Source organism: Scyliorhinus canicula, chromosome 6 (genome assembly GCF_902713615.1).
Source record: "Scyliorhinus canicula chromosome 6, sScyCan1.1, whole genome shotgun sequence".
Taxonomy (NCBI): domain Eukaryota; kingdom Metazoa; phylum Chordata; class Chondrichthyes; order Carcharhiniformes; family Scyliorhinidae; genus Scyliorhinus; species Scyliorhinus canicula.
The window spans coordinates 35,061,252-35,086,750 of NC_052151.1; the positions used below are offsets into that span (position 1 = coordinate 35,061,252).

The 25,499-nt window shown below is 47.7% G+C and overlaps 1 protein-coding gene across 2 annotated transcripts in view; it reads left to right on the forward strand.

The window, feature by feature from the left end:
* The first annotated feature begins 5,494 nt into the window (after positions 1 to 5,494).
* The window catches only part of LOC119966796 (probable G-protein coupled receptor 139), a 101,422-nt gene continuing 81,417 nt past the window's right edge, over positions 5,495 to 25,499 (forward strand). Inside the window, exons 1-2 of one of the 2 annotated variants that reach the window (XM_038798774.1) lie at positions 5,495 to 5,649; positions 13,298 to 13,353. The gene's annotated coding sequence lies outside the window, so the exon portion shown is untranslated. The remainder of the gene's footprint in view (positions 5,650 to 13,297; positions 13,354 to 25,499) is intronic. The other variant, XM_038798775.1, reaches the window with a different exon arrangement.

Here is a 25,499-nt window from a genome sequence, read left to right on the forward strand (position 1 = left end):
TTAGGATAGCGATGGTAGGTGGAGGATTCAACATTTCTTCCCCACACGTGGATTACCAGGAATCTTTCTCACTCTTCCCCACATTGGTGCATGTTGGAAGGAGTGCACTTTCCTTGTGTAATGAACTCCAATTGGCTTTATTGGTTGGCCAATTGGAGTATGAGCTCCCTCAATGATAACTCATTGAGGGAGCCCATTTAATCACCTAGAACATAGAACATAGAACAGTACAGCACAGAACAGGCCCTTCGGCCCTCGATGTTGTGCCGAGCAATGATCACCCTACTTAAACCCACGTAACCCGTATACCCGTAACCCAACAATCCCCCCATTAACCTTACACTACGGGCAATTTAGCATGGCCAATCCACCTAACCTGCACATCTTTGGACTGTGGGAGGAAACCGGAGCACCCGGAGGAAACCCACGCACACACGGGGAGGACGTGCAGACTCCACACAGACAGTGACCCAGCCGGGAATCGAACCTGGGACCCTGGAGCTGTGAAGCATTGATGCTAACCACCATGCTACCGTGAGGCCCCATGTACCTGTGTAGGCTTTGTGAAGCAGTCTTAAGTTGAGTGGACTGCTAGCAGCACTGTTTGTAGCTGCTCCTGTAATATCGTTATTGTAAATAAATATTGGTGTGGTGACGGAACTCCTGCCTCCCGTGGATTACTACAGTGGCGACGAGGTAAACTACGAATTGTGCGGAGACCAGCTGCCGCACTCGGAGGGTAAGCCTTGCCATTTTAAAAATGCCGTTTTTTGGGAGGTTAGAGGCATTCAACCTGGCTATTGAGGACTGGTCCCAGTATGTGGAGAGAATGTGTTACTTCTTCCGGGCAAATGACATACTGACGGACGAAAGGAGACGGCTTATCCTGCTGTCGGCGTGCGGACCCTCCGGTTTCGCCATTATATGTAGTCTGACTTATCCCGATGCACCGGACACGAAAACTTTCCAAGAAGTAATGGAATTGGTGAAAGAGCACTACGACCCAAAACCACCCCTTATTTTGCGTAGGTACAGATTCTACACAGCGAAGCTGGAAAGACCAGTGGAGCCCCAGATGCACCCATACTGGAGCAGAAGGGACCAAATAACCGTAGAAGACGGTATCCTATTATGGGGAGCCCGGGTAATCGTCCCAGCTCAGGTCCGTCAGGCAATCTTAACTGAGTAACATCACGGACACCCAGGGGTGTCTAAAATGAAGATGCTAGCTCGAAGCTACGTTTGGTGGCCAGGTTTGGACACAGACATAGCAGCCTTGGTACGTCGGTGCCAGGAGTGCCAACAGGGGCAAAGAGTGCCACCAGCGGCGCCATTGCACCCGTGGGTATGGCCAGGCAGACCGTGGACTTGCATATGGACCTGCATATTGACCACGCCGGCCCTTTCATGAGCTCAATGTTTTTGGTGATAGTGGACGCCCACTCCAAATGTTTGGACGTCCACCGGGTAAACACGGCAAGCACAGCATCGACAATTGAGAAGCTCAGGGCCTCGTTTGCAACACATGGACTTCCGGAGGTATTGGTTTCGGACAACGGAACAGCATTCACAAGTGGGGAATTTGGAAAATTCCTGAAGGAAAACGGAGTCCGTCACATCAAAACGGCCACTTACCATCCAGCGACCAACGGCCTGGCAGAGAGAGCGGTCCAGACACTTAAAGCGGGACTCAAGAAGCAGCCGGCAGCGTCAATAGACACAAAGCTCTCCCGCTGGCTGTTTGATTACAGGACCACACCGCATTCCACAACGGGCATACCGCCAGCTGAACTCTTAATGGGAAGGCGGCTGTGAACGAGGCCGAGTCTCCTTTTCCCAAATTTAACGGGGAAAGTGGAGAAACAACAGGAGGCCCAACGCAGGGGGCATGATAATAGTCGGCAGCAGAGACATTTCCAGGTGGGGGCACCGGTTTTGGTCAAGAATTATGGGAATGGACCAACGTGGGTCAAAGGCACGTTAGAGTCCCAAACAGGGCCCATATCCTATGAGGTTTCAATAGGAGGTAAGGTGCTGAAGAAACACCTAGACCAAATAAGGGCAGCGGAACCACACCTGGAGGCAGGCGAAGCAGGACCGCCTCAAGCTGGGATAGCCCAGACGGAAAGGATACCCACACCCCAGCCCCGAGCAATTTCTCCAGACCCCGTCATCCAGTCATCAGAGTCGGAGATGGACACACTCGGCGAGGCCGCCGCGACACCTCTCCCCGAGGAGGAGGAAGAACAACTTCAAAGGAGGTCATCAAGGAAAAGACGGGCACCTATAAGGTACACCCCGCCCACTTCGGAGAACGACCCGGTGGACGACACAGAGGTGACAGACCCAGACATGAGGAGCAGGAGGAAGCTCAGAGGAATGCCAGCTGGCAGGAATTCCTCGGACCTTGGGGGGGGGGGGGGGGAGGGAGGGGTGTAATGAACTCCAATTGGCTTTATTGGTTGGCCAATTGGAGTATGAGCTCCCTCAATGATAGCTCATTGAGGGGGCCCATATAATCACCTGTGTAGGCTTTGTGAGCCAGTCTTAAGTTGATTGGACTGCTAGCAGCACTGTTTGTAGCTGCTCCTGTAATATTGTTATTGTAAATAAATATTGGTGTGGTGACGGAACTCCTGCCTCCCGTGGATTACTACACCTTGGCTATTAAGTCCTGGGCTGGGGCTGGGGCTGGGGCTGGGACTTGAACCTGGAGCTTTTGGCTCCGCGACATAGAAAATAAGAGCAGGAGGAGGCATTTTGGCTCTTCAAGCCTCAATAGTCTGTTCCTGCCTTCTCCGTCCCCCCCCCCCCCCCCACATCCATTGATCACTTTCGCCCCAAGAACTATCGCCAACTCCCTCTTGGAAACATACAGGGCAGAATTCTCTTTTTCAGAGACAAAGGGCTGGATTCTCTGATTTGGAGGTTATGTCCAGAGGGAGTGTCTAGTTTTACAATGAAAAAGTCTGCGGCGCCCCCACAGCGATGTTCTACCCACTGGGAGGCGAGCAGCCGTGCCATGTAAATGCCCCAGCTTTACCTGCAGATACGGATGGAGAATTGCTGGGTCCGTGGCCGGGCGTGGTGGCGACCTGGCTTACCAGGTAGTGGTAAGCCCCCTGTAAGTCCCTTCGCCAGCCCCGGACCAGTCCCCCCAGCCCCTGCCGAAGCCCCACCGGCCAGCAGAACGGCCCCCCCCCCCCCCCCCCCCCGCGCACCCCGCCTGTGGTGGTGCTGGACACAGTCCGCAGCCATCACGCGACTGGCGCCGTCGGGAAGTCAGTCCATCGGGGGGGGGGGGGGGGCGGAGCAACTGGGGAGGGTCTCCGGTGACATCCTGAGGCCGTCCCAATGGCGTACTCAGCGATTACGCTGTTTTTGAGGGGACGGAGCATCCCCAAAAGTGACGGTGGTCCCAGGACGATTGAGGGCATCCTAATATACCGGCACCAGCACCACGTGGAACTAATGCAAATCCAACAAACACTGGCGTGTGATTCACCGGGGTTGGGATTGGCACTCGAGAACTTGACAAGCTGCAGCTCCACATAAACACTCCACTCCCCACACACTCTCATTGCAGCCAAGACGATGACACCCCAAAGAGCGGCTCCGAGGTTCGCTGCTGCAAAGCTGGGGATGCTACTGGATACCATGGAGGGGAGGCAGCACATCCTGTTCCCAGGGGTGGGAAGGAAGCTGCCAACAACCTATGCTGTCCATGCATGGATGCCCTAGGCAGCTCGGTAGCATAGTGGGTTAGCACAGTTGCTTCACAACTCCAGGGTCCCAGGTTCGATTCCCGGCTTGGGTGACAGTCTGTGCGGAGTCTGCACGTTCCCCGCGTGTCTGCGTTTCCTCCGGGGTGCTCTGGTTTTCTCCCACAATCCAAAGATGAGCAGGTTAGGTGGATTGGCCATGATAAATCACCCTTAGTGTCCAAAAAGGTGGGGTTACTGGGTTACAGAGATAGGGTGGAGATGTGGGCTTAAGTAGGGTGCTCTTTCCAAGGTCTGGTGCAGACTCGAGGGGCAAAATGACCTCCTGCACTGTAAATTCTATGATTCTATGATTCCGGGCCCATGGGAATCCCCCCTCCCCTCCTCCCCAGCCAGCGGCAGGACTGGCAGAGCACGGCGGCGCCTTTGGGAACCTGTCAGACCTTCTCATCCCCACCCCGACCCCCAGCACCCACTCGTGTGTCGCGATTTTAAGTACCACAAGTGGACCTCGCCAATGGTAATTTCGCCTGGCGGAGGCGGGGCATCGCGGGAGGCCCGGAGAATACTGGGTCAGGCACGTTAATGATATTCCAATGGCCTTTACTGTACAATTTGCATGCCAACACCGCGTGCAGCGTGGAACGCATTCACACCGCTGTCAGCGCACCAGAGTATGACATTCTGTCCGGCATTGCTGGGTGAAGAATTCCGTCCACAATGTTTTGGCCTCAACTGCTTTCTGTACAAATTCCACAGGCCGACCACTCTCTGGGTGAAGAAATAACCCCTCATCTCTGTCCTAAATGGTCTACCCCGTATCCTCAGACTGTGACCCCTGGTTCTGGACACCCCGACCATCGGGAACATCCTTCCTACATCTACCCTGTCTAGTCCTGTTAGAATTTTTATGTTTCTATGAGATTCCCCACCCACACCCTAATTCTTAACTCCAGCCAATATGATATAACCTCTCCTCATAGGTCAGTCCCACTCACTATCCCAGAGTCCCACACACTCCACCAAAGACCTCAATACTGGATCTAAAATCAAAAATCATCTTTGTGGCAATGGTGTAGAATGGGCACTATCCAATTTCAGCTCTTATATACCAAGTCTGATTTCCTTTTCCAAATCATCAGAAAGGAACAAACGGGCATTGAATGGGAAATTAATTCAATTACCCATTTTACACCATTGCCCCAGAGTTAAAACATAGAACAGTACAGCACAGAACAGGCCCTTCGGCCCTCAATGTTGTGCCGAGCCATGATCACCCTACTCAAACCTACGTATCCACCCTATACCCGTAACCCAACAACCCCCCCCCCTTAACCTTACTTTTTTATTAGGACACTACGGGCAATTTAGCATGGCCAATCCACCTAACCCGCACATCTTTGGACTGTGGGAGGAAACCGGAGCACCCGGAGGAAACCCACGCACACAGGGGTGTGTCTTTGTATGAATTGCAAAATCACCCCCTTGGGAACGTGATGGGAGATTGTTGGCATAGCTTCACATTTCCCTTCACCGATTCCAAAAAAAAAACTGTTTCCCATGCGGATCCTGTTCCTGTGCACTGCTGAAGTTTGATCAGTTGAGCACACCTCCAATTTAAGCTCAGGATAAACTGCAAGTTTCAGACCAGGATTTTGTCGACTTCAGTAAGGGGACTATTTTTGCAGGCGATGATGTCAGCCTCCCCACCTTCAGTGTCTGCCAGCATCAAAGGCAGAATCCCCTGAGTTACCCACATTGTGACTGGAGGGGGGAGTGTCCGCAGATAGGAGGGAGGCTCAGGGAACAGCACAGGGGCTGTCACAACTCTCTGCCACTAGAGAGAGAGAGAGAGAGAAGGCAAGATAGAGGAGGGGAAGGAGCGAAGGAAGCAATTGCACCCTGCCGAAAATCACAAGGATAGCAGGTAAAAGACCAGCTACTGGATCACCATGATTCAAAGTTGAATTTTGTGGTTTCAATGACATTGAAATTGAGTTGAAACGCTTAGTGAGCCCGGGTTGTTAATAAATTAAACTTTAAAACATAAATCTGCGATTTGAATGAGGGTTTTGTTTTCAGAGACCCCCCTTGCACTAAGCCAGAGGTACCACTTTCAGAGAGTGGCTCAATTTCTATGTGCCTGCTCGGCTCTGGGATTGTTTTATTTCAATACCTACATCTGGGAGTGAGATTTGATCTGTCCTGTAGATCTGTGTATGCAGGCGAGAGGCTGCTTCCCTTTCACACCATGCGGCTTTGCCAACTCAGGGCTGGTCAGTGCTGAGTCCCAGTGGGTGTTGTATTGTGGCGGGTTCCAACCCGGCTGGACTCCCTTTGAGCCTATTTTCCAATTTTACCCATTGTGTGTGTTTAGTTGCTGGCCACATCCCTGTCTGTGAACTAAGCCCAATGAATAAATGTACTTCGACATGCACTCTCTACCGTCCTCATAGTGCACTCCATCCTGCACTCCCTGTGAAATATGGGTGGATACCGTCAGAAAGATGTCCCCAGGAGTTGGTGTCTGGACTTGCCCCGGGGAGGGGGACCATGTTGAAGCGGGGCTGACTTGGAAGTTGGGTTGCACGGTATGTCACTCTCTCCCCCACACACACACACACTGGTGCTTCACTGTAAGTGACACTTGTTTTTTTAAAATAAGTTTTATTGAAAAATTTTGTATTTATATATCAACAACGAACCGCAATAAAATACCAACAATAATGATAACAGTCATAAACATTCGCCCATCCTTAATGAACAACAAAACATATTAACAACACCTTAAGTTAACACAATATTAAGTTAAATAACCATAGGAAAAAAAAAGATCACCCTCCCCCCCCCCCCCTTGCTGCTGCTATTGACTAAGATACCTATCTTTGAGCCAGAAAGTCCAGAAAAGGCTGCCACCGTTTATAGAACCCTTGTACTGATCCTCTGAGGGCAAATTTGACCCTCTCCAATTTTATAAATCCCGCCATGTCACTGATCCAGGTCTCCACACTTGGGGGCCTCGCATCTTTCCACTGCATCAAGATCCTCCGCCGGGCTACTAGGGACGCAAAGGCCAGGACACCGGCCTCTTTCGCCTCCTGCACTCCCGGCTCTGCCGCAACTCCAAAAATTGCGAGTCCCCAACCTGGTTTGACCCTGGATCAAGTAAGTGACACTTGTTGAGTGGCACCGTGGTTTGGCCACCCTACAGGTCGCTTCTGTTGCTCCCTCCGAGTCGACCCAGGGGTTTGGACTGCGTCCCTTAACGAAAAAGAAACCCTGCTTGAGATCAGGCACCAATGGAGTTTGAGTTCGTCCCTGTCCATTCCCAACCTGGACATTCTCAAAGTCACCACTTGGGTTTGGGGTTTTAAAATTAAAGTTGCGTTTATTTTAGATTCGAGAGAGTCTCAACCGTCAGACCCGGGCGCGGAGAAATAGCAAATAATCTGTTTTAAAAGCAAGCATATGTACTTATTGAAAATATATGACCGACTTTGTAACTTCAATTGGGTGATCAGTCTCAGTTTGTCACACCTACTGAGACTGTCCAAAATCCTACTCCCCCCACCTCCCCCATTTTCCAACCATTCCTCCCATATTCCCCCCCCCCATCTCCTCCATTTCCCACCCACCCAAAAATGTCTACTCTCTCCCTCTCTCTCAAGCCTGATCTGTACAGTTTCTCCTCCCCTTGCTCTAGACACAAAGATAATTCGCAAACCACACTTTTTAGAACGTTAATTTAGAGTACCCAATTCATTTCTTTCCAATTAAGGGACAACTTAGCATGGCCAATCCACCCAGCCTGCACATAAAATCATAGAATTTACAGTGCAGAAGGCGGCCATTCGGCCCATCGAGTCTGCACCAGCCCTTGGAAAGAGCACCCTACCTCCGCCCTATCCCCGTAATCCAGTAACCACACCTAACCGTTTTTGGACACTATGGGCAATTTAGCATGGCCAATCCACCTAACCTGCATATCTTTGGACTGTGGGAGGAAACCGGAGCACCCGGAGGAAACCCACGCAAACATGGGGAGAACGTGCAGACTCCGCACAGACAGTGACCCAAGCTGGGAATTGAACCTGGGATCCTGGAGCTGTGAAGCAACTGTGCTAACCACTGTGCCACTGTGCTGCCCTCAAACCCACACTTTTAACATCTAGTCTGGAATTAACTCACTTTGAATTGGACTGAGTCAGTGGTGTTGTTGAGTTAATGTGACCACTTGTACACATTGCCGTAAACATGGTGACGTAAACATAGGGGCATTTCAAGATGTTCCACTTATCTGAAGTTATGCAAGCTTCATTCTGGATGTTGCATTTGGACAGGTCAGGGTGATATGGTATATTTTGGATAAGTTGGACACTCGCCTCCCACAGATACACTTCTAATTCTAGGGTAGGAATGTTAGGAAAGATCCAGCCTTCAGCAACTGCTTAATTATTACTTACTTATTCTCCAATTACAATGTAATTGAGGTTCACTACTTAGTCGGTTACTAATTGACAATAATATAGGTTAGTATGCTTCATGAAATAGTTTGATTGTATGCAGGGAGAGCAAGTAATTAGGAAAACTAATATAATATTATCATTTATTGCGAGAGGAATTGAATACAAAAATAGGGAGGTTATGCTTCAGTTGTACAAGGCATTAATGTGGCCACATCTGGAGGATTGTGTACAGTACTGGTCTCCTTATTTGAGAAAAGACGGAAATTAACTGGAAGCCGTTCAGAGAAGATTTACCAGACTGGCATAAGAGGATTGGCTTATGAGGAAAGGCTGGAGAGGTGAGGGTTGTATCCATGGGAGTTTAGAAGAGCACGAGGTGATTTGATTGAAACCAACAAGATCCTGAGGGGTTTTGACAGGGTGGATGTGGAGAGGATGTTTCTCCTTCTGGGAGAATCGAGAACTAGGATCCCTGTTTAAAAATAAGTGCGTCTCCCATTTAAATGGAGTGGCACAGTGGGTAGCACTGCTGACTCACAACACCAGGGAGCCAGGTTTGATTCCGGCCCGTGTTTGGCTGTAGAATATCCCTGTGTCTGCGTGGGTTTCCTCTTGGTGCTCCAATTTCCTACCACAGTCCAAAGATGTGCAGGTTAGGTGGATTGGCTATGCAAAATTTCCTTTTAGTGTCCAAAGGTTAGGTGTAGGGTACAGGGTGGGGTAGAGGGTATAGGGTGGGGTATAGGTGTAGGGTATAGGGTGGGGGATTGAGCCGAGGTGGGGTACTCTTTCGAAGGGTCAGTGCAAACCCGATGGGCTGAATGGCCTTCTGCACTGTAGGGATTCCATGAGTCTTTGGAACTCTCATCCTGAAGAGGCAGTGGAAGCAAAATCTTTCAATATTTTTAAGACGGAGGTGGATAGATTCTTCATAAGCAAAGAGACAATAGGTTATCAGGATTAAGCGGGATGCAGATTTGAGGTTGCAATCAGATCAGTCATGGTCTTATTAAATAGCAGAGCATGCTCGGGGGCAGAGTGGCCTACTCCTGTTCCTTGTCCATATGTAGAACTGTGTGAGCCACAAAATGGCTATTTTTTGACAATATATTAATACAAAATGCCATCTTCACCTTGTTAGCTTAATGTAATGAATATAACATGAAAATGGTTTATCAGTGGTTAAACTAAAAGCACATACACGTCCCTCCAGTAGATACTGATTTGTCAAAGATAGCAGTCCTTAATAAGTTGAGTTCTCAGGAGAATCACTTGATTCCCCTAGGTTATAGCGACTGTCATTTGTTGTTCTGTAACTTTTATACAAATCTATTTAAACTGCATGTGCGTGCCCCTTACAAAGGCAGGCCGGTATAAGTGAGATTTTAATTGTGGTTCATTTCAATCCCATTATACACATGTTGGCTATCTTGTGCGAACCCCTGGAGCGTTCAGATCCCATCTGGCGAGTATTGTAAAATAATTGTTTGAAATATTTCTCTTCAATATATTATTTAATCCAATTTTGCTGCTGCTAAAATGACCTCATCCTTTTAAGAACTCTTAATCACACCCCCAAGTGCTTTCTGATAAAACAATAAACCAAAGTGCCATCTGTGCTGTCTGGTGGATGTAGAAACCCCGTGCATCTGGTTCGCAGATAAATGGGAAATTTGACCTGTTCGTCCTGGCCGATGTTGATCGTTCAGGCATCAAATTATTGACCACGTATCCCAATGCTGTACGTGGAATCCTGTTGGGTGCAAATTGGTTTTGGGTGTTTACCAACTTATTAGCAATGTTAAAAGTAAACACTTTGGGACAACCCAGGCATGCCAACCACACTAAATAAATGAGAGTTCTTCTTTCACTGAACATAACTCAACATGGGTGGCACAGTGGTTAGCACTGCTGCCTTACAGCGCCAGGGACCCGGGTTAATTTCCAGCCTCTGGTGATTGTCTGTGCGGAGTCTGCATGTTCCCCCCTCCCCCCCACCCCCAGTCCACGTGGGTTTCCTCCGGTTGCCCTGGTTTCCTCCCACAGTCCAAAAATGCGCAGGGTAAGTGAATTGGCCCCACAAAATTACCCCTTAGGGTGGGGTTGCAGGAATAGGGCCGGCGGATTGGCCGAGGTAGGGTGGTCTTTCCAGGGGTCGGTACAGACTCGATGGGCCGAATGGCCTCCTTCTGCACTGTTGGGATTCTATGATCTATGAACTGAATTGGTGTTTTTTAGGATAAACTTTCACAAAGAATAGAGCTAATCTAGTTTGCAGTGGACATTAAGTTAGGAAGAACTGTGAGAGAGCGATACTGCAAAGAGACGTGGGAAGGTTCGGTGAGTGCTCGAAACAGATACCAATGTGGGCAAATGCCAGATCATCAGCTTGGTACCTCAGAAAGATCAGTCAGGGTATGTTCTAAACGGTGAGAAACTAGGAACTTGGAGGAGTGGAGAGATGTGTAAGACTTAAGTTCATAAATAACTTGAAGTCAGTAGGCAGATAAGAAAAGCAATCAAACGGCTAATGGATGTTGACCTTTGTCTCAATGGGGCTGGGATGCAAAGGAGGGGATGGAATGCTTGGTGAAAAACGAGCTTTGGTCGATGTGACAGATATGGAAAAATTCTTTCTTCTGAGTCGGTGGTGGGATGGGGAGAATCAAGTTCGGGGGTGGGGGGGGGGGGGGGCAAAATCCTAAAATTCGAGCCAGGAGTGAAGTCGGGAAACATCCTTTCTACAAAGAGTTGCAGAAATCTGGAAATCACGGCCCCCAGAAAGCAACAGTGGCGAAGTGAAGTGGAGGTGTGATCAGCCATGAAATAAGGAGTTCGAGCTGCATGCTCATGTTTCAGCTCATAATACACTACAATCTAGTACTGATGGTGTATGGTACTCTCAATTTAAATGTTATCTCTAAACCTGTCTGTCTAGTCGGATGGTTCAGAGAGACATTTAAAGGTCCCGTGGCAATGTTCAAGGTAGAGAGTTATACTGGTGATAATTCCTCCCCCAGTCAAACAAAACACTGTGGAATTATCATTCCCTTCCTCATGGCTGCTGTACTTGTCTTTGTGATAACAAGCGCACAGCGTCGCCATGGATACAATTTAGTGGTCGGGACACTCTGGGTTTCTCCCGAGCCAATTTTCACACCTGATGATATATTGGAGCAACCCCCCCCCCCCCGATTCGAAGCTTGTTAAACTTCTTCATATGCAATAGGAGCCTGCTCCACCATTCCGTAGGTAATCTTTGCCCCAAACTCCATTTCCCTGCCCATTTCCCTGTCCCTTAATTTCCTGAGGTATCAAGAATCCGTAGCACACTGGGCTAAATCGCTGGCTTTTAAAGCAGACCAAGGCAGGCCAGCAGCGTGGGTTCAATTCCCGTACCAGCCTCCGTGAACAGGCGCCGGAATGTGGCGACTAGGGGCTTTTCACAGTAACTTCATTGAAGCCTACTCGTGACAATAAGCGATTTTCAACACTCCCTGGGGTAAAGAATTCCAAGGACTCTCGATCATTGAATGAGGGAACATCTCGGTCTTAAATGCCTGACCCCTTATCCTAAGAGTATGGCGCCTATTTCTAACCTACCAGCCAGGGGTTCCAGCCTCCAGGCGTCTACCCTGTCAACACCCCTCAGAATCTCATAAGTTTCATTCAATCATCTCTCACTCTTCTAAAGTCATTAATATTGTCTCTACTTAATGGAGAGCCTGCACTCACCCTTGCGATACCCGTCTAGTGGCAGCTAATATGTTACCAACTCCGTCAACCTTTATTTGTGATTGAAAACCCAAAAGCTGGGTATCCTGCATGCAAATGCCATCAAAAGAAATCACCTATAGATTTGTCAAACATGGTTTCTCTTTCATAAAGCCATGAAGACTCCGGTTTCTTGCCTTTTCCTTTAACTTGGACCTCACCAAAAGAAATCTCTGCTTCCCCCTCTCCCTCTGCCCTGCCAATCCCGCCACATTTATTAAGGATATTGATACTGCAAAGGAAATGCCTCAATCACCTCCTTTGCTCTCTTCTGTCTCATACGAACATAAGAACTAGGAGCAGGAGTAGGCCATTTGGCCCCTCAAGCCTGCTCCGCCATTCAATGAGATTATGGCTGATCTTTTGTGGACTCAGCTCCACTTTCCGGCCCGAACACCATAACCCTTAATCCCTTTATTCTTCAAAAAACTATCTATCTTTACCTTAAAAACATTTAATGAAGGAGCCTCAACTGCTTCACTGGGCAAGGAATTCCATAGATTCACAACCCTTTGGGTGAAGAAGTTAATAATAATAATCTTTTATTGTCACAAGTATGAAGCTACCGTGAAAAGCCCCTAGTCGCCACATTCCGGTGCCTGTTCGGGGAGGCTGGTACGGGAAAATTCCTCCTAAACCCGGTCCTAAATCTACTTCCCCTTATTTTCAGACAAGTTTAGAGGTAACATTTAAAATGAGAGTACCATACACCATCTACTTCCCCTAGTTCTGTTTTCACCCACCAGTGGAAACAACCTGCCCACATCTATCCTATCTATTCCCTTCATAATTTTATATGTTTCGATAAGATCCCCCCTCATCCTTCTAAATTCCAACGAGTACAGTCCCAGTCTACTCAACCTCGCCTCGTAATCCAACCCCTTCAGATCTGGGATTAACCTAGTGAATCTCCTCTGCACACCCTCCAGTGCCAGTACGTCCTTTCTCAAGTAAGGAGACCAAAACTGAACACAATACTCCAGGTGTGGCCTCACTAACACCTTATACAATTGCAGCATAACCTCCCTAGTCTTAAACTCCATCCCTCTAGCAATAAAGGATAAAATTCCATTTGTCTCCAGCTCCAGTTTCACTGAGATTTTCTCTCCGTTTTGCTCTCTCTTCCTTTATAGAACCGTAGAGAAGTTACAGCATAAAGTAGGCCATTCGGCCATTCTTCTGTTTTATTTCCTCCACCTTCTCTTCACTTATGTTATTTCTCTCACTGTTTCCCCTCCTCCCATTCCGCTTCTTCCAACTTCACTCTCATGTCTTTCTCACTCCTCCTTTCTCCCCTTTGCCTCATCACCTCTTTTGCTTTCCCTCTCCCGACAGGAAGTCAGGAGTTTGATGAAGATGAGTGAGTCGGATAGGCCTCGCAGTTATAACCAGTAAGTGACACTTCAGAAGGAGTTGAATTTATATTCTTTTGAAAATTGGGACAGTGTAAATTCATGAAGAGTTTTGGGGAATGGAAAGAACCTGCTCCCTGAACTTTGGACTCAACCACCTCTGTCAGCCAAAGCATTTGAAAGGAATGTATGGTAAAACACATTGTTTAAATCTGGGGAGGTATATAAATGCAAGTACCATAAATGCCGATGGAGAAACAATGAGAAAATGGACGTTGTGCCGAACGGATGATTCCTCACAACAATATGGTGTGAATAGTTAACCAGAAAAATATCAGAAGTAGGGCAGCACGGTAGCACAGTGATTAGTCCTGTTGCTTCACAGCTCCAGGGTCCCAGGTTCTATTCCCGGCTGGGTCACTGTCTGTGCAGAGTCTGCACGTTCTCCCCCGTGTGTGTGTGGGTTTCCTCCGGGTGCTCCGGTTTCCTCCACAAGTCCCAAAAGACGTGCTATTAGGTGAATTGGACTTTCTGAATTCTCCCTCAGTGTACCCGACCAGGCGGCAGAGTGTGGCGACTAGGGGGTTTTCCCAGTAAATTTATTGTGGTGTTAATGTAAGCCTACTTGTGACAATAATAAAGATTGTTATTATTAGGATTAGGCCATGCGGCCCAACAAGCTTGCTCTGCCTTTCGCTAAGACCACAGCGGAACTTTTTCATCCACCCCTCTTTCCTGGCAATTCACAGGGCAGCAGGGTAACATGGTGGTTAGCATCAATGCTTCACAGCTCCAGGGTCCCAGGTTCGATTCCCGGCTGGGTCACTGTCTGTGTGGAGTCTGCACGTCCTCCCCCTGTGTGCGTGGGTTTCCTCCGGGTGCTCCGGTTTCCTCCCACAGTCCAAAGATGTGCGGGTTAGGTGGATTGGCCATGCTAAATTGCCCGTAGTGTCCTAAAAAATAAGGTTAAGGGGGGGTTGTTGGGTTACGGGTATGGGGTGGATACGTGGGTTTGAGTGGGGTGATCATGGTTCGGCACAACATTGAGGGCCGAAGGGCCTGTTCTGTGCTGTACTGTTCTATGTTCTATGTTCTATATCCCTTGGATCCCTTAAATGCCCAAAAAATTACCCATTTCCAAATTGAATGTGCTCATCAACTGAGTACCCACAACCCATTGGGATAGAGAATTCCAACGATTCATAATCCACCTCAGTGAAGAAATTCCTCCTCATCTCAGTCCTAATTGGCTGATTCCTTATTGACACCTAATTCTGCACCCTCCAGTCAAGGGAAACATCTTCTCAGCATCCGTTCTGTCGAGCACTTTTATTTATTTTAATCAAATCATCTGTCATTCTTCCAAACTCCAGACAATAGAGGCCCGTTCAACTGAAACCCACCTCATAGGGCATCTCCTTCACCCAGGGACCGATCTAGTAAAACTAAGTTGCACCTCTCCGAGGCAAATATTTATTTTCTTATGTAAGACCACATACAGAATTCCTGATGAGGTCTCGTCCACACCCTATATAATAGTAGCAAAACTTCCTTACTCTTATATTCTGACCCCTTCACAATAAAGACTAACATACCCACAACCCATTGGGATAGAGAATTCCAACGATTCTCTATCTGCGCCTGCTAATACAAATACCATAATTATTCTAAGATACTTGAGTATCAACCAGGAACTATATAAACACAGATAAAATAGCCAATCTATCCATTGCATCTGAATGATTTTGGGCATTCATTTTGTTATAACCTAAGTAAACGCAGAGAATTAAATATTTTGAATAGATTCTGGAATCTTTTCCAACTTTCTTTCAGTGTTGTAATCCTTGGTATCCACTTGTTGCCTCACAAGACAGCATATCTGAAGTCACTGTGGGGATCTGCAGTGTCAAGCTGCATCCAATTACTTGTTGGCACTGTGTATTCAAGCCAACACAACACTTATGTGATCCCATTTTATGCCCCACACCATTGGTTTTCTTTATAACTGTTATGAATTTTTGTTTATTTCTTGAATATTTTAAGCTCCCTTGTCTCACAAGGTTTTAAAGAATTGATCAGACTCTCCGATAGATGGGTAACTCCGATAGATGGGTGAACCAACAAACCAGTAGATTATTGTCTTAATACTCCAACAACACTCACAAAGCTGGATATCATTCCAAGACAAAGCAGCCCGCTTGACTGGCACCCCATCCACAAACATTCACTCCCTCCACCACTGACCCACAGTGGCAGCAGTGTCTGCCATCTAGGAATTCACCGAGGCTTTTTTAATTCCTAACCCACGACCATCTAGAAGGACAAGAGCAACAGATACATGGGAACACCACCATCTAAAAGTTCCCCTCCAAGCCACTCACCAGCCTGACTTGGAAATGTATCGTCATTCCTTCACTGTCACTGGGTCAAAATCTTGAAACTCTCTCCCTAATAATAATAATCTTTATTGGTGTCACAGGTAGACTTACATTAACACCGCAATGAAGTTACTGTGAAAAGCCCCTGGTCGCCACATTCTGGCGCCTGTTCGGGTACACAGAGGGAATTAAACCTTTTTCCTTTGATTCAACCTGTTCAGCTTGGTGTGGACTCCTTTCCGGACCTTATAACAGGGAGATGAGGTCAACCAGATAGTTACGTCTCGCAGAATTGGTCAGGGCTGGCAGTAGTCTTTGGCTCTATTGAGAAAATTAGATCTTGCAATGTGGTATCAGTTGCTGGAAGCTTTGTTTCAGTAATATTTAGCTAGCTATGCAGGAGACTTAGTCAACAAGTGGATTTACATTTTTTTGAACTGACTCCAACACACTCCAAATCTCTTTTAGCTCCTTGACGAGTATGTAGCCAACATAACAATAAGTGTACCCCTGTTTTCAGGGAAATGGTTTCAAATTCCCACTCACCTTCATGTGATTAAGAACTTCTTGACTTTACTCCTTTGGCACATTGCATTGCATTTAGATATCCTAAAGGGGCTGTTTAGCACATTGGGCTAAATCGCTGGCTTTGAAAGCAGACTAAGGCAGACCAGCAGCACGGTTCGATACCCGTACCAGCCTCCCCGAACAGGCGCCGGAATGTGGAGACTAGGGGCTTTTCACAGTAACTTCATTGAAGCCTACTCGTGACAATAAGCGATTTTCATTTTTTCATTTTCATTTCATTGCATCTAGATATCCAGGATGCCAGCTGCATTTTGAGGATATTGATCCAAATATTGATTTGGGGAGGCAGTGACATGGTATTGTCACTAGACTAGTAATCCAGACACCCAGGGTAATGCCCTGGGGGACCCAGGTTCGAATCCCACCAAAGCAGATGGTGGAATTTGAATTCAATAAAAAGCTGGAAGTCTAATGGTGACCATGAAACCATTGTTGACTGTCGTAAAAACCCATCTGGTTCACTAATCTCCTTCAGGGAAGGAAATCTGCCATCCTTACCTGGTCTGGCCTACATGTGCATCCAGACCCACAGCAATGTGGTTGACTCTGAAATGCCCTGAGGGATGGGCAACAAATGTCGGCCCAGCCAGCGACGCCCCTATCCCATGAACGAATGAAAAAACATGCTTACTAACTATTTGCAATCTGATTAGACAGCCGTGTTGTGAATCAGGGGGAGCAGGGTTTAATCAGAATTTTGAACTGAGAAAGTAATTTCCATCAACCTCATTTAGCCGTGTTTTCTGTCAGTAATTCTGGATATAACTGGAGCTGTGATGTATTTAATTATAATCTCGAATATATATTGGGTGCTTTCTAAAATAAGTTCATGCCAAGTATTTATATTTTTTTTGCAGCACAAATCTTTATTGATCCAATTTATTCCAGATGGTTGATATTTTCTCATTTCCGGTGTTTTTTAAAAAAAGTATTTTTATTAACGCAGCAAAACCCACAGAAATAGTACAGCTCAGCACAAAAGTACAAACATTAGACTCGACTTGGTGTCTCTATACGCACCACCAGAGATTAAGGGAGAGGAGGATAAGGCATTGAAAATATGGTCAAATGGTGCACACCGTCCCACACTGCGATTTCCTGCAATGACTATGGGAATTCAGGATAGATTTTTTGTGCTTGTTTGGCCGCACCCTAGAAGATCGCTCCCTCAACTCCAGCAACTCCAGAGCCACCATTGACATACTGTAACCTCTTCCCCTTGGATAACAGGCCTGTCTGTACTCCTACAGGAGCCAATCACGAATTCTCAAACCCCAACTTAACAAAAATAGAAAAATACAAAGAAAATGCACAAGAACTCCAAAAGGATAGGAGCAGAATGAGGCCACTCAGCCCATCGGGTCTGCTCCACCATTCAATCATGGCTGAGATTTTCTCATTCCCATTCTCCTGCCTTCTCCCCATAACCCCTGATCCCCTTATTAATCATGAACCTATCTATAAGACCATAAGACATAGAACTCCAGTTCGAAAAGGATGTTTTACATACACCACTCAACGCCATAGCATCCCAAACTCAGGAACAGTATAGAATGATCATTGTTCCACTCATTTACACAGGGGGGACCAGCAGCTATAATTTTGGATTATGGTCAGTGTAGTCAGAGCTTCCCAACACAGGAAACATGAAAGGATAAACAAATGGAGCGCTACCAGGAGCAAAAGGTCTCAGGGTAAAAGAGGACCAAGCTACAACCATAAATCAGTCTTCCTCTGGCGCACACCCACCCTCAAGGGTGAAGAAGAGAAAAGGCTGCCGTTCAGATAAGGGAATGTTCCAACTGCAAAGGGGTGGGGTAGGCAACGGGCTATCAACCACAATACACGACCTGGCTCAACCCCATGCCCTTGTGCGCCCAGGAATCAATAAGCCATGGATATTCATGCAACTCCAAAAACTCAGCCTTGCAGGATGTCCCAAAGCAAACAGAAAATGCTGGGAAATCTCAGCAGGTCTGGCAGCATCTGTAGGGAGAGAAAAGAGCTAACGTTTCGGGTCCAGGTGACCCTTTGTCAAAGCTGAGCTTTAAAAATAAATGGAGCCGGAGCTCACACAAACACGGTCACTGACCCCTAATTTCCAGTAAATTAATGGCAATGACACTTAAATGGCTAACTTGATCAATCTTCTCACGTTATGCATGCATATCAACATTTAAACCAACAGCAACAAATTCTCTTTGACACTGAGTAGGTCTGGTTGCTAATAATAGACAATGATTATTGTGCAGGGTTTGACGTCCTTCGCTGGGTCTTCAGGAGCAAAAGCATTAAGTTGTGAAGAATTGAATTTACTGTAATAGTACTGCCCTGTCATAGAATCTATTTATTCTGAGGTCTGGCGAGTGTTTGTCACTCTGATAATCAACTTGAATCTTACTGAACAATGTTGCATCCGCACTGTGTTAGGCTACTTCCAATTGATGATCCATTCCAATGCTCTTATTTGGAAATCATTTAAAAACTGCCCAACTGGGCGCGGCGCAGTGGTAAGCACTGCAGCCGCACAGCGCCGACAACCCGGGTTCGATCCCGGCCCCGGGTCATTGAATGCGTGGAGTTTGCACATTCTCCCCTTGTTTGTGTGGGTCTCACCCCCACAACCCAAAGATGTGCAGGGTAGGTGGATTGTCCATGCTAAATTGCCCCTTTAGTAATCATAGAATTTACAGTGCAGAAGGAGGCCATTCGGCCCATCGAGTCTGCACCGGCTCTTGGAAAGAGCACCCTACCCAAGGTCAACACCTCCACCCTATCTTCATAACCCAGAAACCCCACCCAACACTAAGGGCAATTTTGGACACTAAGGGCAAATTTATCATGGCCAATCCACCTAACCTGCACATCATTGGACTGTGGGAGGAAACCGGAGCGCCCGGAGTAAACCCACGCACACACGGGGAGCATGTGCAGACTCCGCACAGACAGTGACCCAAGCCGGAATCGAACCTGGGACCCTGGAGCTAGAACATAGAACATAGAACAGTACAGCACAGAACAGGCCCTTCGGCCCTCGATGTTGTGCCGAGCAATGATCACCCTACTTAAACCCACGTAACCCGTATCCCAACAATCCCCCCATTAACCTTACACTACGGGCAATTTAGCATGGCCAATCCACCTAACCCGCACATCTTTGGACTGTGGGAGGAAACCGGAGCACCCGGAGGAAACACACGCACACACGGGGAGGACGTGCAGACTCCACACAGACAGTGACCCAGCCGGGAATCGAAGCTGTGAAGCGATTGTGCTATCCACAATGCTACCGTGCTGCCCACTAATTTAATTGGAAAAAAAATAATTGGGTACTTTAAAAAACACCCAAATGGATAATTGCATGTCAGTTGCAAAGGCTAGATCAGAGATTATTAGCCAAAGAATTTCTCAAACATTTGGTTGATGTTCTGACTAGATTTCACAAGTGACCATAATTAAACCTGAATGTTTCCGACAAAATGCTTAGTTCATGACGTGATTATTTTCTTTACAGCCACCAAGCACTATTTCTCTGTTTCTGTTTAAATTAAAGTACCCAATTAATTTTTTCCAATTAAGGGGCAACTTAGTATGGCCAATCCACCTAGCCTGCACATCTTTGGATTGTGGGGGTGAAACCCACGCAAACACAGGGAGAATGTGCAAACCCCACGCGAACAGTGACCCAGAGCCGGGATCAAGCCTAGGACCTCGGAGCCGGAGGCAGCAGAGCTAACCCACTGCGCCACCGTGCTGCCCACTATTTCTCTGTTGACTGCATGTCTGTGATCAAATGCAGAGGAATACTCTTGTTTTGTTATGAACTAGCGATAAATCAGAATAAAGTGATGAATCTTAGTAATAAGACAGTCCTTGTGAAATCAAACGCTAATACTATTATTGCACACAGTTTCTTATTGAAACTGTAACTTTAATTTCACATTAATGGTGCCCCCAGCAGTTAATGTGTGTGTCGCTCTTGCCTGTTTACCAAATGCCTTCATAATGTGCCTGATTCCAGTTATTGTAACAAATGTTCCCACAGAAATTTGCAATTTAAAAAAAAATTAAAAATCCATCAACTGTGTAAAGTACTCGGAACGTATTGTTTTAATAGCGAGTTCCAGAATTTTTCACATTTATCTAATCACTCCGTCCCAAGATCGCCTTGGATGAGGAACAGTTGGCGCGATTGCGTACAACAAACGCCTGGATAATGGAATGTTAGTTCGACAGTCTTTATCACCCAAATCAAATCATTTCACAGCAGAATAAACTCTCGTGGCCCAGGGCGCTATAAAAAACTGTAACTGAGCCTTGACTAAATAGCAGACGTGCTGGGCCAGTGGCTATAGAAACGCATGGTGAGATAATTAATTTACAACAGGAATGACTAAGGTTACAAACTTTTGGTGGGAGTTGGGGTAGAGGGAAGGAAGGCACGGGAAGAGATGGAGAGTGGGGTGCGGGAAGAGATGGAGAGTGGGGTGTGGGAAGGAAGGAGGAAGAAGAAGGGAAGAGAAGAATGGAAGAGGAAGGGAGGTTGGAGGAAGAAGGTGGATCGCGAAAGAGGTGAGGGAAGGAAGAGGGTTAGAGAGGAGGAGACAGGAGGAAGGGGAAGAGAGTGAGAGAGAAGGGGAGTGAGAGATGGGGAAAGAGAGAGGGAGGCGGAAAAGGTGAGGGTGGAGGACGGAGGGAGGGGAGAGGGAAAAGAGAAGAGGGAGACCGAAAGAGAGGGGGGGTCATGTCGGTAAACAAAATGATTAATAATGGAAAATGCAGAGCTGTATATGTGATGTAACCTTGGCTGGGATTCTCCGGCCATTTGCTTGCGGTGGGCACACCTCTGCCAGTCGGCTTCCCAGCGGTGTGGGAGTGGCTTCAATGTGAATTCCCATTGACAGCCACAGGAGCAGAGAATCCCGCCCACAACGAAAGGCAGGCTGCCTCCTGCTGGCAAGAAACATGTGGCTGGGGGGTGCCAGGGAATCCCGTCCATTGGTGGTTTTTATTTTGTTCTTTAAAGTTGCAAAGCCGATGGACAGAGTGGACAGGGCATTTCATTGCTTGCTCCAAAAAACAATTCAAATTCAAATTGAATCCAATTCATTGTCTCCACAAGAGAGGTACAAGATCCAAGCTGACGAGAAAAGGCCTCGCACCTTATCTTGGGTTTGGCCTGATCTCAGCTGAATGGCCAAGAAGTGATGTAACATTGCAGCTGGGAAGTGCTCAGTGCATTTGACGAAGTGAGCTCATTTTGCTCCAGCACAAGGCAAAGGCATTTCCTGAGATCGCCATTTCCGTGCAGCTAATCTCCCATCGCAATCTTCAAATTGAATGAGCGTGATTACATTAGTTGGAAGATAAGAAAGCACACTGAAATGGTGACTGCTGAAATAAAATCACGACGAGGTACATCTCCTGCTGTTGTTTATAGCCATTCAAATAACACCTGACTAATTATTTCCTTTGGTTACGGATTATTGTTGTTGAAGGAAAAGTTATCTGCACTTAATCACCCACTTGTTCAAAGTGAATTAGAGGATCGTTAATGCTGTTTCAATCTTTAATAAACGGCTGGCTACAATCAAGCTTACCAAGGAGACTGATGCTTTTCTTCATTATTGGCCACATGGAAGAGATTTTACTGGAAATTTCCTGAAGGGAGCCATCACAGAATCGGGGAATTGTTACGACGCAGAAGGAAGCCATTTGATCTATCGTGTCTGCGTCAGCCCTCCAGACGATCATCGTGACTTAGTGCTGTTCCTGGCTTTTTCCCTGTACCCCTGCATATTGTCAGTTTTCCATAGCTCTATTCATCAGCTTCTACAGCCACTAAATAATTGGTTGAAGATTGTGGTGATATGCATCACTGTAAATACATGAGGGGGTTAATGTAGATACACTAGAACTAAATATACACTAGAGGGAGCACCAGAGACAACTTGACATCTTCAACCAATAGGTCAGTAAGATAGGACACAACCAATGGGCAGTCAAGACACACCCAGAGGTGACACTACCACAATGGGGCTACCCATATAAAAGGACAGGGCACGCATGCTCTTTCTCTTTCCATAGGCGACACTCAGAGAGACAGGGGCAGATCAGAAGCATCACACCCACCGCATGGATTAGAGCAGACTGGTCAGTTAGATTGAGTTACTATAGTAAGATCAGCAGGAGAGTCGAACTCAAGTAGAATTGTTAACTGTTCAATAAATGCGTTAAACCTATCTCCAAGTCTGAACCTTCCTTTGTCAGAGTATGCATCAAGGAAGCAGCTTATGCTACGTGAAGAAGCATAACACAACAAAGATGATTTCAACATTCCAACGGCAAATAAATCTATCAGCCAAGTATTACTTGTGAAAAATATAAGAGATTGGAGGAGTGATAGGCAATCTGGCAGTCAAGTCTGCGCCACCATTCAATTATATCACGGCCGATCTTTGAAACCTCACACCCTGCCACCGATCGCTTGATCCCCTTGAGTTTTGAGTTCAAAACTCTTGCTCTCAGTCTTTTACGCAATAACTGAACATGGACAGCTCTGTGAAGGTCCTGAACCTTCTGACAGAAGGCATTTCTCTTCATTTCCATCATAAATGGCCGATGCCTTATCCGAGAGAGGATGACCACTTATTTCTAGATTCTCCAGCCATGACACAAGATATAGGAGATGGAATAGACAATGTGGCCCATCGAGGCTTTTCCGCCACTCAATATGATCATGGCTGATCTTGGGATACAACTCCATTTCCCCACCTGTTCCCCACATCCCTTGACTCCTTAAGACACCAAACATCTGCTTTTTTTTAACTGCAACATTGTAAGCCTCTGATTCTTTTAATCTGATTCTATCCTTTACTTCCAAATGAGCCACACATGGATGTTTTTCATTGAGATTTGGTTTCTCAATGGGATTTATTTTTGTTGGAGGTTTTGAATTGCTAATTTAATGTTTCCCACTCTCATTGATCTCCATACCTTGTGTTTGTTCACCCAATTAACCGCAGTCAGTTCTCTTCTCATAACTATGGAATCGATTTTTTAAAAATTTAAGATGTGGAGATGCCGGCACTGGACTGGAGAGGGCACAGAAAGAAGTCTCACAACACCAGGTTAAAGTCCAACAGGTTTCTTTCAAATCATAAGCTTTAGGAGCGCTATTGAGCTGGTAGTGTACTTGAACTGGTGCTGTAAGACTTCTTACTTTAAACTTAAGGGGCGCGATTCTCCGCAAACCCGGCGTGCCGTGAAGGCTGGCGTGAAACTGGCCGTGTTTCACGCCAGCCTCGGAGCTCCGTCCCGGGACCCGATTCTCCCCCCCCGGGCGGGGCTAGTATCGGGGCCGGGGGAATCATGGCGACGCGGAGTTAGCTAACGTCGCTAACTCCGCCCACCAAGAGTCACGGCGGCTGATGCACAAGATGACGGCTCCAACCCGCGCATGCAGACACGTCAAACCAGCGCATGGACGGGCCGTCATGCCCCTCAGCCGCCCCGCGGACTGATCCTGCGGGGCGGCGGAAGAACAAATAGTGCGCGGGTATCGGACCCGCTGCCCGCGATCGGTGCCCACCGATCGCAGGCCCGTGCCAATCGGTGCCATGGTTGTCCGGGATGGGCACTTTGCGGCCGTTTTCACGAACGCTGGAAGCAGGTGTGATCGCGGCCGTAAAAACGGCCGTAAACTCCGCGGTATTCGGCCCATCGGCCCGCGGAGAATCGCTGTTCGCCGTAAAAAACGGCGAGCAGCGATTCGTGTCGGGGGGCGGTCGGAGTAGGGGGGGAGAATAGCGGGAGGCCGTGAAAATTGTCGTGAAGGCCCTCCCGCTATTCTCCGACCCGTCGTGGGCAGCGGAGAATCGCGCCCAAGATTCTTAATATTTTTTTTAAAATCTTTTTATTGGCATTTTCAAAATTATATACATTGTTGTTCGTTTTCATTTATTGAAACTTAAGATTCTTGATAACAATTGGAGTATGGCACTTTCAAACTTAATACAAATGCAATGTTAGCATTCATGTCAAGAGGGCTAGAATACAAGACCAGGGATGTACTTCTGATGATGTATAAGGCTCTGGTCTGACCCCATTTGGAGTATTGTGAGCAGTTTTGGGCCCGTATCTAAGGAAGGATGTGCTGGCCTTGGAAAGGGTCCAGAGGAGGTTCACAAGAATGAACCCTGGAATGAAGAGCTTGTCATATGAAGAACGTTTGAGGACTCTTGGACTGTACTCGTTAGTGTTTAGAAAGATGAGGAGGGATCTTACTGATAGGCGTGGCCTGGATAGAGAGGATGTGGAGAGGATGTTTCCACTTGTAGGAAAAACTAGAACCAGAGGACAGCATTTCAGACTAAAGGGATGGGGCGTGATTCTCCGATATTGAGGCAGAGTGTCCGTGAAACGCGACGGCGCAAAACAACCGCGGGCAGGATCGATTCAGGCCCCGAAAAGGGGCCAGCAGTGGGGCCGTGAGAAATGGGGTGGGCGCAGCGCCAGGCCAACGGCGTCATGGCGCAACGCCCTGCCGAAGCCGTGCCGCGTTATTTAAAGTGCGCGATCCGCGCACAAGACCCGAAGGATCGAGATGGCTGAGACCCGCCGTGCCGCTCCCAGGGTGCGGGACAGTGATCTCGAGACGCTGCTGGACGCTGTAGAAGAGCGCAGGGCCATCCTGTGCCCAAGACGTGGGCACCGGCCACCCGGCCAGCATTGTGAAGCGTGGCTGGCGTGAAGTGGGCACCGGCACCCGTTCAGCATTGTGAAGCATGGCTGGCGTGAAGTGGGCACCGTGGTCAGTGCTGTGGGGCAAATCCCCCGCTCTGAGAGCAGTGTAGGAAGAAGCTCCATGACCCCACGAGGGCAGCCAGGTAAATACCCCGAGAGTTCCCCTGGGCTACACCCCACCCCTCCCTCACCCTCTGCCCATGCAGGAGGCGGGGCACCACGTTGCACGCGACCCACATGGGCACCACACCCCCCTTGAGAGCTGCCATGGCATGGTGCCCAGTGTCCCCCACCCAGTCATAATGTTACCAACATCTGCATGTCTTGATGCTGACTGTGATGCTTCCCCCCCGGAGGGGGATCAGCTGAGCTGCACCCCCTCACTGTCCATGAGCAGAGGGCTCTTGACCTCGCTGGGGGAGCTGCCACCCGGGAGGTAGTGCCATGCCAGATCGGAGGCGCAGGACCAAGTGA